Below are 19,691 nucleotides of genomic sequence, written 5' to 3'. Positions count from 1 at the left end.
ATAGGTAAGGTCGCCATTGTTGTAGTGCATGTAGTATTGCCAACATTTCCTTCTCATAAATATGTTTGTGTCAATACTTTCCTTTGATTGGACGAATTTCAAAAGAAATGGATCTTCCTTCTTACATTAAAACGACACCAATTCCATTTCCCGAGGGATCACATTCCACAATAAAAGTTTTTGTGAATCCTGGCATAACTAAGACCAGTGCTTGGCACATTGCCTCTTTAAGATGTCCAAAGGCCTTCGTTGCTTCTAAAGTCTAAGAAAATGCATCTTTCTTTAGTAATGATGTTAGAGGTGTCGTTATTCTCCCATAATTCTTAACAAACTCATGATAATACCTTGTCAACATGGGAAATCCTCGTATATGCTTTATGGTTGTGGGGATTTTCTATTCCTTAACGGATTTAATTTTGTTAGGGCCTACCTTAACACCATCATGAGATACAATATGACCCAAATATTCCACCTCCTGTACTCCAAAGAAACATTTGGAGGTTTTTGCATATAATTTTTTCTCCTCCAATAATTTGAGCACCCTGTCAACATGTTGAACATGATCCTTCCAAGACTTGCTGTAGATTAGTATATCATCAAAAAATACTAAAACAAATTATCTAAGGAAGGGTTTGAAAATGGATTTCATCAAACCTTGAAATGTGGAAGGTGCATTAGTAAGGCCAAAAGCCATGACCAAAAATTCATAATGACCCTCATGAGTTTTAGAATGTCTTCAGCCTTCATTCTAATTTGATGATATCCTGAATGAAGATCCAGCTTGGTGAAGTAAATTTCTCTATGTAATTCATCCAACAATTCATTAATGTCAGGAATGGGAAATTTATCTTTAATAGTGAGCTTGTTGAGCCCCCTATAATCCAGACACATATGCCATGATCCATCCTTCTTGTGCACCAATACTACTGGAGCAGAGAAATAACTTTGACTAGGTTTAATTATACCATCCTTTAACATTTCTGCAACCATACGTTCAAATTCTCTCTTTTGGTAATAAGGATATTTGTAAGGCTTGATGTTTGGAGGAACACTTCCTGGAATTAAATGAATAGCATGATCATGATCACAAATAGGTGGGAGGCCTTTGGGAGTGTCAAACACCTTGGAATGATTGTCCAAGATTTTTTGAAGATCTGGAGAAATAGATGATTTCTATGTTTGAACCTCTACTGAGCATAATTGTATAATTACACCCACTTTTTCTTTCTTCATAAGCTTTATCATACCAGTAGAGATGATTCTAATTCCTGGTTTCCCTGCAATACCCCTTAATTCAACTTCCTTTCCTTCCAAAAAAAAATTCAAGAAAATTTCTTGAAAATTGAAAGCTATCATCCCCAAAGATTGTAACCATTAGACTCCTAGTACAACATCAACACCACCCATTGGAATGGAAAGCATTGGACTATTCAATACATATTCCCCCATGGTTAGCTTGATATTATGGCACTTTCCAGAGCAATTTATAGTTCCTCCATTTGCAACCATCACTTGACACTTTGGTGTTGGATATAGGAAGCAATTCAATTCCTTGGCTATCTTACAATGAATAAAATTATGGGTACTACCTGAATCAATTAGCACTATTACCTTTTTCTTCTTGATATATCGCTTTATCTTGAGATTTTGAGGAGTCGTAATTCCTTCCAATGCATTATAAGATATGGTCATATTCATTTTTTATTTCTCTGTGGTTTGTTCCTGGTGTATATCCTCCTCTTTTGATGTTTCTTGTTCCTTTTATTCCTCCTCTTCACAATCTATGTAGAATAATTTCTTCTTAGCACACTTATGATCTTTAGTGTATTTTCTATCACAACTGTAACAAATCCCTTTTGCTCTTTTTTCCTCCAATTGTTGTGGTGTCAACCTTGTAAGTTGTGGAAGACTAGGAGTAACAACACTTCCATCTTTATAGTTGTGAGTGGTAGACTTCCTTGTTGCCATAATTTTGCTTTCAAATTTTCTTGCCACCCTGAATGCCTTCTCCAATGAATCAAGTTCCCAAAGGCGAACCTCATGTTGGATGTTATATTTTAATTTCCTATGAATACATCAATCCTATGCTCCACGGCAATATCGGCTACCCTAATATTCAATTTTTGGAAGTCTTCAATATGCTCCGCCATTGAACCCTTTTGTTTGAGATTTATCAATTTGCTAAAGAAGACGTTTCTCTTTTTATCTTCATAATGTGATATCATTTCATCCATAAAAATTGGCCAGGTGACAAGTGGTTTATGAGAACAAAGCCATCTATACCATACAAACTGATTAGGTTCTAAATGTAAAGATGCAATACATACCTTTTGTGAGGGTTGCACATCCTGTAGATCAAAATATTGGTCCATCTATAGTATCGATGTTACCATATCCTTGTCATCAAAATTTCTTATATCTATCTTTGGAATGTGGCGGTCCTTAAACCCCACATTGGAGTCTCTAAAATCATAATTCATATTCCTTTTGTCCTTGTCATGATTTTCATGGATTACCTTGTCACCACTAGGAAGCCTTTCTTCTAGCAACTTTGCCAAACCTTCCTTCAACTCCTTTATCTTGATATTCATCATTGATTCCTTTTCTGCTTTTAAACCATCATTCAAAACTCCCATGTCACTTTTTATACCATCTATCTTAACATTCATCATGGCTTCCAATTCATTTTTTGTTACTTTTTTGTGAGAGTGAAATTTGTTGCACTTGGTTTCATAAAATTGATATATCATGCTGCATGTTTTCCTCTTCTTCATGCGTCATAGAAGAGATTTTTGGTTACTTACTAGGTGTGTCCATATTTTTATTTCGAGACATTTTGGAATCAAACAATGATATCTATGCTTCACTATGCCCCTTAAATAAATTCAAATTGATTTTTCAAACAAAAATTTAATGCAATTTAAAAAAAAAAATACACACCTTTTTCTTGCTTTTAGGAGATCTATATTTAAACGACTGTAACTCTGTAATTTTGAATCTCCAAGGTCTGAAATTCCTTCCTATGGTAGCCCTCTAAGTCTTCTTTCCAATTCGAGAAGTTATACCACAATTGGATTCTTCAAGTTAATGTTATGTAAAATCTCCCACAGTGACCTGATTGTGGACTAGTTCAATAGAGCGAACTTGTACGTATTGCCACATGTCACTTTTCTTGTATTCAACCCGAAAATTGATACACAAGAAACTACAGTCCATTCTGTTTCTGTCACTTTTTAGAAAATCCCAATCTGATTCTTGAAGCAAAAGTTACTACGATTTTTCCTCGATCACATGTTTGAGACTAAATTCTGGATTATGAAAAAAACCTTAACTTCTTCGAACCATATCGCAGAAAATATAACGAACCAAGATTTGAAATTCTGGAAAAAGTTCACCAATAGTTTGGCTCCATGTGATTGCAATTTTAGCTTTGGAAGCTTTATAGAAAAAAATTATAGAGAAAATTCCACGATGTCATGTTTGAAGCAACAAAACCTTAGAATCCAAAGCTTTGATACCAAATGTTATGCAACCAACTCACAAATAGATAGATCAACAACTTAAAAAATATCCTCTTCGAGGGGGAAACCTCCTTTACATTACATAAATAAACAATTCTTTGATGATACAAATGACTAAACCTCCTTTGTATATATAGGAGTCTAAGGGGTCACAATATAATAATAGGCTACATAACAATAATAATGTAAGGGCACAACAATAACAATAATGGGCTTCTATGGTGCACAACAATAACAATATGGGGGCTATTTGGGCACAATACTAACAATAAGGAGGCTACAATAACAATAAGGGAGATACATTAAAATTATAGGGACCTAACATACCGACATACAGGATGTGGACTATCGTCTTACATCTGATGATTTGGTCAGATTTAGGGACATGATATATTTGCTAAACTACAATGAGCTCAAGAAGCTTATCTTGAGGGAATTTCATGCTAAGCCATATTCAGGTCACCTAGGACATCAAAATACATTTACAGCGGTGAATAAGTTCTACTATTGGCCAAACTCGAATAAGGATGTGGCAAAGTTTGTGGCCAGATGCTTGGATTGTCAATAGGTAAAAGCAGAGTGTAAGCATCTAGGTGGATTACTTCAACTTATTTCGATTCTAGAGTGGAAGTGGGAATCATTTCCATGGACTTCATTACAGGTTTTCTGAGGACATTTAGACAACATGATTATATCATGGTTGTTGAGGACATGTTGACTAAGATAGCACATTTCTTCTTTTCTTTTTGGTGACTAGCGGAATCGGCAACGGCGGTGGTATCGTACTCGCGTTACACGGGGTTGAATCCCACCGGCTGCCACTATAACCTCTAGGAGGAACTGCCCGGCCTGCAAGAATGGCCCTCGGTTAAGACGAGACTCGAACTCGTGACCTGCACAGCGACACAAACGACTTAGTAGATCGTTCGCTGGCCACGAGACCAAACCTCTACGGGAAACTAAGGTAGCACATTTCATTATAGTGAAGTCTACTCATTTAACTAATGATGTAGCACATGTATTCATCAGGGATATAGTGAGGTTGCATGATTTACCAAAGAAAATCATATTAGACAGGGGTTCCAAGTTCACTTGTAAGTTTTGGAAAGAGTTATTTGTAGGTTTGGGTATAGAGTTGGCCTTTAGCACAACTTATCATCCGCAGACAGATGGACAGACAAAGAGGGTCAATAGGATATTGGACGACATGTTGAGGATGTATGTGATGCATTAGGAGAGGAGGTGGGAGGAGTACCTTCCACTGTTTGAGTTCACTTACAACAATGGGTATCAGGAATCTTTGAGGATGAGTCTGTTTGAGGCATTGCATGAGTGGAGTTATAACACTCATATCAGTTGGAGTGATATAGTGAACAAGGTGTTGATTGGACTAGGCATTTTGGTAGAAATAGAACATGAAATGCACGTAATCAAGAAGAATATAAAGGCATCACAAGATAGAAAAAAGAGTTATGTAGATCAAAACAAGTTGTTTAAGGAGTTTCAGGTTGGGGAACATGTGTACTTGCGCATCAAGCCCAAGAAGAGCTCCTTGAGGATTGGATCATGTGCCAAGCTGGCACCTCGATTTTGTGGACCTTTCAGGATTCTTGAGAGGATTGTATTAGTAGCGTATCGACTTGCACTGCCTTCGACAATGAAAGTACATGATGTTTTCCATCTGTCATTGCTTAAGAAATATATTAAAGATGTTGATCATGTGATTGACTGGTCTGTATTGCAGGTGGAGCTAGAAAAAGAATTCCATTCGGAATATCAGTGAATTTTGCAAAGAAAGATTCTCATGCTTCGGAACTGAGCAATCGAACAGGTTAAAGTGCAGTGGAAGAAATTTAGGCCTGACGAAGCTACATGGGAGATGGTAGATCAAATGCGGGCTATGTATCCTTCTCTATTCACTAGTTGAGCAAATATTTTTGGTATATGCTTTGGTATGATGTTTTGGTATATGTATATATGTATATGGATGTAAATCCTGCCATGAGATGTGTTATAAAGCTCCAATAAGCGGTATGGGTGTCATGACATTACAATTGTCATGTTGGTTTGTTTTTCAGAAGGATGATCATTGTAGATACTACAACGACCTAAGTTATAAAGCTACATGGGAAGTATGTTTCGCAGTTACAACAATTTTTTTGGTTGTAGGTGTCGTTGAACTCCAAGGACGGTGTTCTCCCAAGGGGGAGGGTTCTGTAACAACCCTGGTGAAAATTCCATGTAATAAAGTTAATAAAGGCAAAATAATAACCATGGTGATGGGACACGTATTCCAAGCTGAATGTTGGGAAAAAATATAGTGATGGGGATCACTTGTGATTAATTAATGGCTATGGAAATTGGCAAAGGCTTTGGAGAGGCAGGAGGCATCAAGTAGAATTTTATTTATGAAAATAATGGAAATTAGGAGAAAAGGAAGGTGAAAGGTCATAGGTTGCATGTGAGGAGAAAATTGAAGGAAAATAACGGAAAATTGAAGAAAATAGAGACCTCATTAATAAAAAGGTTTTTGAGGATCAGTTGACAAACTTTTGTCAGTTTAGCTTTGGAGCTCTCTCTCTATTATCTCTCTCTCTCACTCTTGGACACTCAGAGTTTTCTTGGAGCACTCTTGGAGGGGTGTGGTTTACTTGGAGATTTGGAGCAATAAGGAAGGGGAAGAGCAGGAAAACACAAGAGGACATCGGGATCAACAACTTCAACAAGTTTTTCTTCCAGGTACCAAGTTACATGTATGATTTCCTTGCTAGTTTTGGCATGCATGGCATATGCATGTAGTTTCTTGGTTATGATCTGTCATTGGCATGGAGGAACGCCTGGATTGATGGTGGATTTGCTTAGCCTTTCCATTTCATGGATAACCATGGTGTTGTGGGTTTCTTTCCTTTTGTTTTTTTGGTTGCTTCTCATGTTCCTTTGGGTTGTGGGTTGAGTTACTAGTTCCTAGAAGCCTTGGTTGGATAAACGCTCTAGAATCCTTGTAACAACTTGGATAGAGTTACTAGTCCTGGAAGCCTTGGTTGGAGAAACTCTTTGGAAGCCCTTAGTGGATGAGTTACTAGTTTTGGAAGCCTTGGTTGGACAAACGCTCTAGAAGCCCAGTGGAAACTGTAGGTTGAGTTACTAGTCCTGGAAGCCCTGGTTAGAACAAATGATTTGGAGCCCTGGACAACTTGGGTAGAGACCAATATGGTGATGGTTAGTGATGTATGACCGTGAGGTGGAATCACTGGTTGAGGGTTGAGGTGGTTTGGCCTCTGGAAGCCTTGGTTTGGTTTTGTTGGATGTGTTCCATGAGATCCCACATTCATGCTTGGAATATGGCATGGGGGTGATTGACTGAAAGAGAGATTTGGTTCAGCCTAGTCTATGGTCAGGTGGTTTGTGGAAGTCTCAGACCTAGTTGCATTTTGCATATGTTAATAAGAGCTTCTTCCTCTTGTATTTGATGGGTAAATATACTTGTTAATATGTGGTATTTATGGTTGTTATATCCTTGTTATTTATGTTGGTTATATGATGGTTATGAACATGTTTTATGACAATGATGATGTATGGCTCTCATCATGTTTTTATTTGTAAATGAATGAATAATGAATATATGACCTAATAAACGATAATGCAACTAATGTGATAAAGCATCAATGTTTCTTATCTTTTCTCGGATAAGTATGAGACCCCTATCTAAGACTAAGCAAGATTGGAAAGGTAATGATAAGAGTAAAGGAAAATGGTACAAGAAGTGAGTTATACCTCAGGGCACAAGTAACAAAGAGAATGCAACCCCACATAAGAAGTTAAATACATCTGATAGAGAACCGAGAATTTGGTATGAGGAGCAGAACAAGGGTGATGGTTGGAATCCCTTGCAATGTTGGACTTGTGGAGGATAACATCGCAGAAGAGATTGTCCACAACATCAAGGTGGCAGGCCTAAAATTTACAGTGCATAGGATGTGTAGACAATTGGGGATGTTGGGAAAGCATTCCACATATCTATGCAACATTGGAGAACAGGAAGGTAGATCACTAGACATCTATTATCGAGATGGACGGTAATATTTGTGATCAATTTGTTTCTATTTTGATTGACCTTAGATCTAACTATAATTATGTTAGCCCTGTCCTAGTTGATAAGTGTGGTTTGAATAAAGAAGTGCATGAAGAATCTTGGTTAGTGCAGTTGGCTACAGGTGAAGAGATTTCATCACTGGGTAAGAGCTTATGCATTTGAGTTGAATGGTATGCCTATGTCAACATATTTGAATGTACTTCAATTGGGATCATATAATATGTTGTTGGGCATGGACTAATTGTATCTCCATAGAACTAAAGTGGATTGTTATGACAAAGCCATTGAGTGCTTGGATTCCAATGGAGAACAGAGAGTCTTACAGGGTAAGAAGAAGGTAACATTAGTTAGAATGGTTACAGCTATGTAGGTGAAGCACAATTGTAGGAAAGGGTGTGTGTTATTTGTAGTGCATATTTCCAGTGACAAAGGTAAGGAAGTTGAGGATGCAGATGTATTGAGCATGTACCCAATTCTACAACAATTTCAGGATGTGTTTCCAGCAGATATTTCAGAGTTGCCGCGTCATAGGGAAGTAGAATTTTCTATTGAGTTTGTACCAAGGGAAACACCAACATCGAAGGAACCTTACATGATAAGCACACCAGAGTTGGTGGACTTGAAGTTGCAGTTTAAGGTGATGCTTGAAAAGGGATACATTAGGCCAAGTGTATCACCTTGGGGTGCACAAGTGTTGTTTGCAAAGAAGAAGGATGGTACTCTTAGGTTATGTATTGATTACAGGTAGTTGAGCAAAGTGACCATCAAGAACAAGTATCCGTTGCCAAGGATTGATGATTTATTTGATTAGCTGAAGGGAGCAACAATTTTCTTGAAGATTGATATGGGATCAAGATATCATCAGACACACATTACAGAAGAGGACATCTACAAGACTGCTTTCGTGACCAGGTATGGGTATTATGAGTTTGTTGTAGTTCCATTTGGTTTGACTAATGCTCTAGCTACTTTTATGTGCTTGATGAATAGTGTGTTGCGTCCTTATTTGGACAAGTTTGTTATTGTGTTCGTTGAAGATATATTGGTATATTCTAAAAATGAGGAAGAACATGCTGAACATTTAGCAGTAGTATTGAGATTGCTGAGAGAGCATAAATTGTATGCTAAGCTCAGTTAATGTAGTTTCTTTCAGACATAGGTACACTACTCAGGGCATGTGGTCTCCAAGGAAGGAATAACAGTGGATCCCAAGAAGATAAGGGCTATCATGGAATTGGAAACTCCTAGGAATGTGAATGAGGTAAGATTGTTCATGGCGTTAGCAGGTTATTATAGGAGGTTAATCAAGAAATTCTCTCACATTGCTTATCTGATAACGTCATTGCAAAGGAAAGGTAAGAAATTTGAATGGACAGAGGAATGTGCAACAATTTTTGAACAATTAAAGAAGTTGTTGACAAATGTTCTAGTGTTAAAGATTATAGATTTGGACAAAGAATTTTTGGTATGTACATATGCTTGCAAGATAAGACTTGTTGGAGTCGTTATGCAGGAAGGATAGGTAGTATGCCATGGATTAAGGAAGTTGAATGAGCATGAGCAAAATTATCCTACACATGATCTTGAGTTTGCAGCGATCATCTATGCTTTGAAGATGTGGAGGCACTATATTCTTAGAAGGTAGTTCATCTTGATGAGTGATCGCAGTGGATTGAGGTATCTATTTGACCAACTGAATTTGAATGCCATTCAAGCTAGATGTCTGGCCACTATCAGTGAGTTTGACTTTGAGATCATGTACATTAAAGGAAAAGAGAATAGGGTTTCATATGATCTTAGCAGATGGGTACATGTAAATCACATAGCATCTATGAGGTCTTATGGGACAAATTTACAGGATCAAATCTTGTAGGCAGGTCAGCAAGATGATAGGTACAGGGAGCTTATGCATATGTTACAATAGAGTATAGGTATAGGTACAGGTGTGGGTATCGACATACATGATGTTGACTATCTTCTTACATCAGATGGCTTGGTCATATTTAGGGACATGATATATGTGCCACATAACGGTGAGCTCAATAAGCTTATCTTGAGGGAATTTCATGCCAAGCCATATTTAGGTCACCCAGGATATCAGAAGACATTGACAACTGTGAAGAAGTTCTACTATTGGTTGAACTTGAAGAAGGACGTGTCAGAGTTTGTGGCTAGATGATTTTATTGTCAACATGTAAAAGCAAAGTGTAAGCATCCATGAGGATTACTTCAGACTATTCTGATTCCATAGTGGAAGTGGGAGGTCATTTCCATGGACTTCATTACAAATTTGCGGAAGAAATTGAGACAACATGATTCTATCATGGTTGTTGTGGATAGGTTGACTAAGGTAGCACATTTTATTCCATTGAAGTCTACTTATTCAGCTAATGATGTAGCACGTGTATTCATTAGGGATATAGTGAGGTTGCATGGTGTACCAAAGATTATCATATCAGATATGGATGCCAAGTTTACTTTTATGTTCTGGAAAGAGTTATTTTCAGGTTTGGGAACAAAGTTGGCCTTTAGCACAACTTATCATCCATAGACAGAAAGCAAGGAACTATAATATGAGACCAATTCTTTGTCCAGATCCTAGTGATATATGAGTTTTTTGACCTCATTATCTTTAAGTGAGGCAATCCAATTGTGGTGATGATACTTCACCATTGATTTATGGAAGACCTTAGTATTTTTTGTCACTCCAGTAGCCAATTTATCCTGGACTTATATTTCCAGACTATCTTTTTCTAAATTCTACTCTCTTTTAGTCAAGTGAGCAAATCTGCTTCTTTTATAATTAGATATTTGGTGAAACCCCCTAGAATTAAACTATGTTGTTGTTGTAAATTTGATCATCTAGAGCATTCTTAGATTGAAAAATGTTACCAGAGTCCTCCTAATTTCATTTCTTGATTTATATTTGATATATTTTAGCTTTTGTTGAAACTTGTACGTCATTATCCCTTCAATGAAATTGGTTTTCATTCTCCATCCTTTTACCTTTTTGAGGAAGGATGAGTCCTTGAGCCAAAAGTTTTCAAAGTGGAAAGGATGAGTTTTTTGGTTGGAATTTATCTCCATGTCTAGGAATATTGTCTAGTGGTTTATTCCCCCATATGGTAAGATGGAAGCTTCAAGGAATCCATCATTTTCCAACAATGTTTCAAAGATTACAAAATGATCCAATCTTGATGCAATCTAATGCTTCCCCACCTTGTTGATTATTCCAAGTAAATATTTCGTTGATCGTATCCACATTGTCTAAGCTTCACTATCACATCATTCCTTTGAAGTACTTTGCATTTAAATCCATTCACCACACTTCTCCTTAGTTCTCTTCTAGGTACTTAATGAGATAAAGTATCCTCCAACAATCCAAAGAACATTCGGCATAAGAGGCCATATGTTACCTAAAATTTTGATAACACCTAGCTTATCCCCCACTAGATGAGGCCCATATACATTAGAGATGAAATCTATCTCAGTTTATCCAATACGGTGGAAATAGGCTGAAAGAATACAAGGGTCTGCCGATAAATGTGACATTCTAATATTTAATCCCCATCGATATTGTAATTGCATTTTTTTTTATAGATAAAGGAAGATCCAAATATGTGAGATTTATTATCGACTTTTGGGAGCCACCAATTGGGTCCATTGTCAATACATGAGGAAAAATGAAGAGGAGAGGAGGAATATATAGTAGATAAGCATGGACAAGAAACCCTAAGGTCGATAAGAGACAAAATATTTTAATAAAGAAATATTAAAATATAGTTAATGATATATAATAATTAAAATAGATTGGATAAATGTGTATCTAATAATATTTATAATTAAATTAAGTCCCTTATAATATTAATGTATATTAATGAATAATATATCATAAATTAATTATATGTGTGTGTGTGTGTCTATCTATATATATACGCAAATATATGTGAAGTAATAAATATATCACAGAAAAATAGAATGTGTTTAAGATATTTATGTATATGCTTATATCTCTATATATATATATATATATATATATATATATATATGGATTATTAGAGGATCGTGAAAGATAAAATGACCTAAGAAATAAATCTAGCAAAAGTAACAAGGATTAAAGAAAAATAGAGAAGAAAGGGGGCCAACCAGGAGGAAAATGTTCAGTTGAGGAGAAGGAAGACGAAGAAGTTTAGGAACGAAGAAGGAGGTGGGTGTTGAAAATGCAACAAGATGATGGAGCTTAGTGAAAAGAAGTCGCCTTCACTAAGTGGGCCTGTAGGCTATTTTTGGCGCAAAGTCTATTTATAGACTATGTCTTATTTTTAGACATATGGATCATGGTCTGTGAGTTGCAGGATGTTATTTATGGATGATTGGTCATGTTGGTAAAATTAGATGGACCTCTATTTTTAGACATATGGGCGGAGTCTATTTTTAGACTGCTAGTCAAAAAATAGAACAGTCGAATATTATTAGCTCTTAATAATATTTGGACTATAAACATTATCTTATCCTCTTGCAACACTTCAGTTCGAGCTACTGCCATAAGGAAATACGCTTTTCCTATGGGTTAGTTGAGCTATTGCATGATGGAATTCAGTTAGAACTCAAGTGATTGAGTTTGGTGGAGTTGATTGAGGAGTTGATGGAGTTGTGTTCAGTTTGACTTACTTGAACTAGTTGTATTTAGTCTAACTGCCAAATACACTAGTGATGAGTGATGTGAATTAATTATTAATTAATTCACTAATTATTACCTCATAAATCAACTAAAGAATACATTAGTTAACTCAGTGCATGGACAGTTCAGTGGAGACAAGTGTTAGAGGTGGGTGAAAGGGTGAGACTACTATCAGTTGTGACTATAGCTGTGCATGAGATTTGCAAAATCATTGATTGAGATTGCCAATGAGGATTGCGCAATACAAGGCAAGGGAATTCGAACTTGGATCTGATCTATTCTCAACTTGGATTGTGCAGTAGAGGCAAGCAAACAGTGGAGGAGATTTGAACCCGTGACTTGTTCAGATCTGAGCTAGTTTGTGTGTAGCATGTGGAGATAGTACTGAGTACTTGTGAGGAGTATTGTACTATGTATTGTTACATGTTCTCTATCATTATAATATACAGATAGTTGGGGGTTTTCAGCTGTATGCTTTCCCCATTACATACTGTGTTGATATGTGTGATTGATGTTTCAATGTGCGCATGCGATTGTTTTTAATTCCGCAAATTGATGATCAATGGTAGAGGAGGTTATGTATTATGCATGCATTCCGCAAATAGTGTATAATCAGGATAATCTCTGTGAATAAGTGTTATATTATTCAAATTTCTACATGGTATCAGAGCGAAGTTGATCATCAGATCTATTATTCAGAAAGTGATTACATTTTATTTCTTCAGGCAGAGTCTGTAATCGGGCCAGGTAGCCTCTGGATTCATCCTTCTTTTGGAAGGTGAGATATCCGGTAAATTCCCATATAGTAAATCTCTGTACGAGAAATACTTTGTTCTCACGAATTTTAGATCAGAAGCGGTTGAGTTTTGAGCTGGTGGAATTCGAATTTGCAGCAGTGTTTTCTTGGTGTCGAAGTTGAAATGTCTTTCAACGGATTGCGATTGGAGTATGCCCTTGAAGGCAGCTTGAATTATATTGCATGGAAAGACAGGATGGAGGCGGTGTTAGATGACAATGGGTTGAAGGAGTTCATAGAGGCTGAGGTCCCAAAGCCTACTGATGTTGCTCAAGTTGAGGCTTGGCAAAAGAAGACAGCAAAGTGTCGAAGGATTCTGTTGGAGGGCGTGAAGGATCACATTGTATCTAGCCTGCATGGAAAGGCTTCTCCATACTTGATGTGGAAAGCGTTGACAGATTTATTCCAAAGCAAGAGCGACCAGAGGAAGTTGGCGCTCAAGGATAAACTCAGAAACATTAAGTGTGAGAAAGGAGATAGTATACCCAAGTATCTCACGAAGTTCACCCAATGCCGGGATGAGCTGGGAAGTGTGGGGGTGACTGTCGATGATGAGGACTTGGTGAGCTTGGCTCTCCTTGGTCTTCCAAAGAGTTGGCATTCCTATCAAGACTCTGTCAATGGTCGGGAGAAATTGCCAGGATGGGAGAGACTTTGGTCTGATCTTGTGCAAGAGGAGATCAGGCGGAATACCAGGGACGGATCTTCATCAAAGGCATCTGATGAAGAAAATTGCGCTTTGGCTGCCAAAGCAAAGAAGGGGAAGAACAAGAAAGCTTCTCATTCCGGTGCGAAAGGAAAGAAGCAGGACATGTCCAAGGTGAAGTGCTTTCACTGTCACCAGCACGAACATTATGCCACAAATTGTCCGCAGAAGAAGAAAAATAAGCAAGCTGCTGGATCTGCAGCGGGAGAGGCCTTAGCCTCGCAGTTTGAGCTGGATTTTTCACTGATCACATGCTTGGTATCCAGTGTGATGGGATCGGTATGGTTTTTGGATAGTGGTGCGTCTTTTCATATGACAGGAGATCGAGATTTGTTTTCTGATCTAGATGAGAAAGATCTTGGAGTGCACATCGAGATGGGCGATGGTGGTAGATATAGTGCGACCAGTATCGGTACCATTTCCTTTGAGAGGGAGTCTGGTAAACCCTTTGTATTGAAGGAAGTGATGCATGTTCCAGGATTGAAGAAGAATCTTATCTCTGTGGCGATGTTAGAAGACAAGGGATATGATGTTGTCTTCAGCGAGGGAAAGGCTTTCCTGCGCAGTAAGACAACTGGAGAAACCCGAAAGATAGGGGTTCGAGTCAAGAACCTTTATCAATTGCATGTAGATGGCTGCGTAGCAATGGCATGCAAGGTAAAAGGATTGGTGAGCCGGGATGATGGTGAGCTAAGGCACCGGAGATTGGGCCACCTTCACCATGGAGCCTTGAAGATACTGCAACAGATTTCTACTGGGCTTCCTAAAGGCACTCTTGCGCAGTCAGATCAGTGCAAGGGGTGTACTTTGGGAAAATTTGTGAAAGCCACCTTTCACGAGAAGGATAGTCGTGCCACAACGATCCTTGAGAGAATTCACACAGACGTGTGTGGACCTTTCTCAGTAGCTTCGACAGCAAAGCACAAGTACTGTGTGATCTTTGTTGATGATTTCTCTCGAAAGTGCTTGATCTTGTTCATGCAGAAGAAGAGCGAGACATACTCAAAGTTCTGTGAGTTCAAAGCACTGGTCGAGAAGGAATCAGGGAAGAAGGTGAAGGCTCTTAGGAGTGACAATGGTGGTGAATTCTGTTGAGATTGCAACAAGATGATGGAGCTTAGTGAAAAGAGTCGCCTTCACTAAGTGGGCCCGCAGGCTATTTTTGGCGCAAGTCTATTTTTAGACTATGTCTATTTTTAGACATATGGATCATGTCTATGGATTGCAGGTTGCTGTTTATGGATGATTGATCAAGTTGGGAAAAAATAGATGGACTTCTATTTTTGATGAAAGTGTGAGTGATCAAAGTCAAAAATAGAAAAGTCAAATATTATTATCTCACAATAATATTTGGACTATAAACTTAATCTTATTCTCTTGGAGCACTTCAGTTTGAGCTACAGAGGTGGCACATGCAGCTGTCAGAAGGAAATATGCTTTTCTTATGAGTCAGTTGAGTTGTTGCATGCATGACTTCAGTTAGAACTCAATCAGTTGAGTTTGGTGGAGTTGATTGTGGAGTTGATGGAGTTGTGTTCAGTTTAGCTTTGTTAAACTAGTTGTATTTAGTCTAACTGGCAAATAGACTAGAGATGAGTTGGGTGAATTAGTTATTAATTAATTCACAAATTGTTAACTCATAATACAACTAATGAATACATCAGTTAACTCAGTTGCATGTCAGTGCATGTTCAGTTCAACAAGGACAGGTGGTAGAGAATCAGATTGCTATCAGTTGTGACTATAGTTGTGCACCAGATCTTGCACAATCAAGGGATTGAGTATGCCAATGAGTTTGCCCACGTATTTGCCCACATTATAGCTTGTGCTCACGTCCAACAAAGTGTGAGTGACTATTTTGCAGGTGAAAAACGAGTTTGGTAAGCCATTCTCGTCAGTTCTTGAGCAGGTATTGAGCAGTGGAGGCAGGCAAGCAGTGGAAGAGATTTGGAGATCAGATCTGAGCTGTATTGTGTGTAACAGAGGTGGAGATACTTGTGAGAAGTATTATGCTGTGTAATGTTACATGACTCAATCATTAATATACAGATAGTTGGGGTTTTTAGCGAGATGCTTTCCCCGGGATACATACTGTGTTAATGTGTGAATGCTCTTGATGTTTTACTGTTATTGATGCTGCTATATTGTTGATCAACGTAGAGGAGCTTATGTATTGTGTATGGTTTCCGTAATAGTACATGATCAGGATAATCTCCATTGAATATGTGTTAAATTATTCAAAATTTCTACATGGTATCGGAGCTGCTTGATTTGTAGAAGAGATTTTTACAGGATATCAAGCGAGGATTGATCATCAGATCTACTATTCAGGAAGTGTTTACATTCTATTTCTTTAGGCAGAGTCTGTAATCGGGCCAGGTAGCCTCTGGATTCATCCTTCCTTTGGAAGGTGAGATATCCGGTGAATGCCCATACAGTCAATCTCTGTACGAGAAATATTGTGTTCTCACGAATCTTAGATCGGAAGCAGTTGAGTTGGAGCTGGTGGAATTCGAATTTGCAGCAGTGTTGTTGAAATGTCTTTCAACGGATTGCAAATGTTATTCCAAAGCAAGAGCGACCTGGCGCTCAAGGATAAACTCAGAAACAATAAAGGTGAGAATGGATCTTCATCAAAGGTATCTGATGAAGAGAATTGTGCTTTGGCTGCCAAAGAAAAGAAAGGGAAGAGCAAGAAAGCTTCTCAGTCTGGTGCGAAAGGCAAGAAGCAGGATATGTCCAAGGTGAAGTGTTTTCACTGTCACCAGCACGGACACTATGCCACAAATTGTCCGCAGAAGAAGAAGAACAAGCAAACTGCTGGATCTGCAGGGGGAGAGGCCTTAGCTTCTCAGTTTGAGCTTGATTTTTCATTGATCGCATGCTTGGTTTCAAGTGTGATGGGATCAGTGTGGTTCTTGGACAGTGGTGTGTCTTTTCACATGACGGGAGATAGAGATTTGTTCTCTGATCTGGAGGACAAGGATCTTGGAGTGCACATCGAGATGGGCGATGATGGTAGATACAGTGCGACCGGTATCGCTACCATTTCCTTTGAGAGGGAGTCTGGTAAACCCTTTGTATTGAAGGAAGTCATGCATGTTCCAGGATTGAAGAAGAATCTCATCTCAGTGGCGATGTTAGAAGACAAGGGGTATGATGTTGTTTTCAGCGAGGGAAAGGCCTTCCTGCGCAGCAAGACAATTGGTGAGACCCGGAAGATAGGGGTTCGAGTGAGGAACCTTTATCAGTTGCATGTAGATGGATGTGCAGCAATGGCAGGCAAGGCAGAAGGATTGGTGAGCCGGGATGATGGCGAGTTGTGGCATAGGAGATTGGGTCACCTTCACCATGGAGCCTTGAAGATACTGCAGCAGATCACTATAGGGCTTCCTAAAGGCACACTTGCGCAGTCAGATCAGTGCAAGGGGTGTACTTTGGGGAAGTTTTGTGAAAGCCACCTTTCACGAGAAGGATAGTCGCGCCACGACGATCCTTGAGAGAATTCACACAGACGTGTGTGGACCTTTCTCAGTTGCTTCGACAGCAAAACACAGGTATTATGTGATTTTTGTTGATGATTTCTCTCGCAAGTGCTGGATCTTCTTCATGCAGAAGAAGAGCGAGACATATTCAAAGTTCTGTTAATTCAAAGCACTGGTCGAGAAGGAGTCGGGGAAGAAGGTGAAGGCTCTTAGGAGCAATAATGGTGGTGAATACATCTCGGACGAGTTTAAGGATTTCTGCAAGATAGAAGGGATTCGTAGAGAGCTCATAGCTCCCCATAACCCACAGCAGAACGGGGTAGCTGAGCGGAAGAACAGAACGATTGTGGGTGCTGCACGGGCAATTGTTGCATGATCAGGGCCTACCCCTTCACTTGTGGGCGGAAGCATGCAATACAATAGTTTATGTGCAGAACCGTTGTCCTCATAGGATACTTGGCATGAGTACACCCGAGGAGGCTTATTCTGGTAAGAAGCCTGATCTTTCTCATTTGAGGATTTTTGGTGCTAACGTTTACATGCATGTGACGAAGGATGCCAGGAAGAAGTTGGAGCCGACCGCAGAGGTTGGGATATTTGTGGGGTACACTGATATGCCCCACAACTATCGTGTGTATTTGCCAGACAGTGGTAAAACTGTTGTGCGACGGGATATAAAATTTCAGGAGGAGAAAGCCATGAAGTGTTCGCTTGAGAGGGAGCTACACTTGCATGCAGATGAGGAGCTATTAGTTCCTAAGGATGAGCTTCAGGACGTGGATCAGCCACAGGACGAGGTTCATGGAGTGGAAGAGACCACTCATGCAGCGCCAACCATTAGAGGGCGAAAGCGCTTGACAGAAGCTGAGCGACTGGCTCAAGATGCAGAGAAAGTTGTAGGACCACCTACAGCCCAACGTAGGCAGAGACAGTCACCTGATCGGTACACTGGATACATGGCTCTTATGAGCAAGTGTGTTGTGACTGAGCCATCCTCTTTCGAGGAAGCTGTGGAGGATCCTGCATGGGTAGACGCCATGGTGGAAGAGTATGATTCTATTGTCAGAAACAGTGCATGGGAGATTGTTCCTAGATCGGAAGGGAAATCAGTGGTGGGTTCGAGATGGATCTACAAAGTTAAGCAGGCAGCTGACGGGAGTGTGGAGAAGTACAAGGCAAGATTTGTTGCCCGAGGCTTTTCACAGATTGAGGGGATCGATTATGAGGAGACCTTTGCACCTGTCGCAAGGTATTCTTCCATACAGACGATTCTTGCTCTCTCAGTGCAGATGGGATGGCACATTCATCAGATGGATGTGAAGACTGCGTTCCTCGACGGAGTCATTGAGGAGGAGGTGTACATTGAGCAACCCGAAGGCTTTGAAGTCTTCAGCAGCGAGTCACATGTGTGCAGGCTCAAGAGAGCGCTGTATGGGTTGAAGCAAGCACCACGTGCTTGGTACACACGGATAGACAGCTATTTCACAGGACTTGGATTCTCCAAGAGCGAGGCGGATCCTAACCTATACCAGATTATGGTGGAGGGTAAGTTGCTTATCATTTTACTGTATGTTGATGATTTGATTCTAACGGGTGATGAGCTGTTGATACTGTCATGCAAGAAGGATCTTGCTACAGAGTTTGAGATGAATGATTTGGGCCTCCTTCACTATTTCCTGGGATTGGAAATATGGCAGCGCAGTGGTGGACTGTTTGTTTCTCAGGGCAAGTATGCTCGGGAGATACTGGAGAAGTTCAACATGCATGGTTGCAAGCTTGTTGATACTCCTCTTCCTGGAGGTTGGAGGAAGGAGGATGCCACTTCGGGAGAAGAAGTGGATGCCACTGTTTATCGACAGTTGGTGGGGTTGCTGATGTATTTGGTCAATACACGACCTGATATATGCTATGCAGTTAACCAGCTTTCACAAGCTATGGTTAAGCCTACCAAGCTCTTCTGGAAAGTGGGCAAGCATGTATTGCGCTACTTGAGAGGCACATCAGGATATGGTTTGTGGTACAGACAAGAGGATGAGGTGAAGCTATGCGGCTTCACGGATGCAGATTGGGCAGGGAGCCCAACGGACAGAAAGAGCACATCAGGAGGGGTCTTCAGTATTGGATCGACAATAGTTTCTTGGTACAACAGGAAGCAACGATCTATGTGGATGAGGATGATCCTGGTTGGGTTGTTCGGGTCCAAGCACATCAGGTACCATCATATCAGAGATTGTGTGCAGCGGAGGATCATGTTACTTTCGTACATTCCAACGCAGGATCAGGATGCTGATATTCTGACGAAGGCTCTCACCAGGAGCAAATTCGAGTACCACCGAGGCAGGATAAGGGTTGCTAATAATCCATATCTTGTCGAGAGGGAGTGTTGAGATTGCAACAAGATGATGGAGC

The sequence above is a fragment of the Pinus tabuliformis genome, chromosome 6 (assembly GCF_031772625.1).
Source record: "Pinus tabuliformis cultivar Carrire ecotype Pingquan chromosome 6, CPIR1, whole genome shotgun sequence".
NCBI lineage: Eukaryota > Viridiplantae > Streptophyta > Pinopsida > Pinales > Pinaceae > Pinus > Pinus tabuliformis.
The sequence above is the reverse complement of the archived record's forward strand: the minus strand, read 5'-3'. Positions refer to the sequence as shown.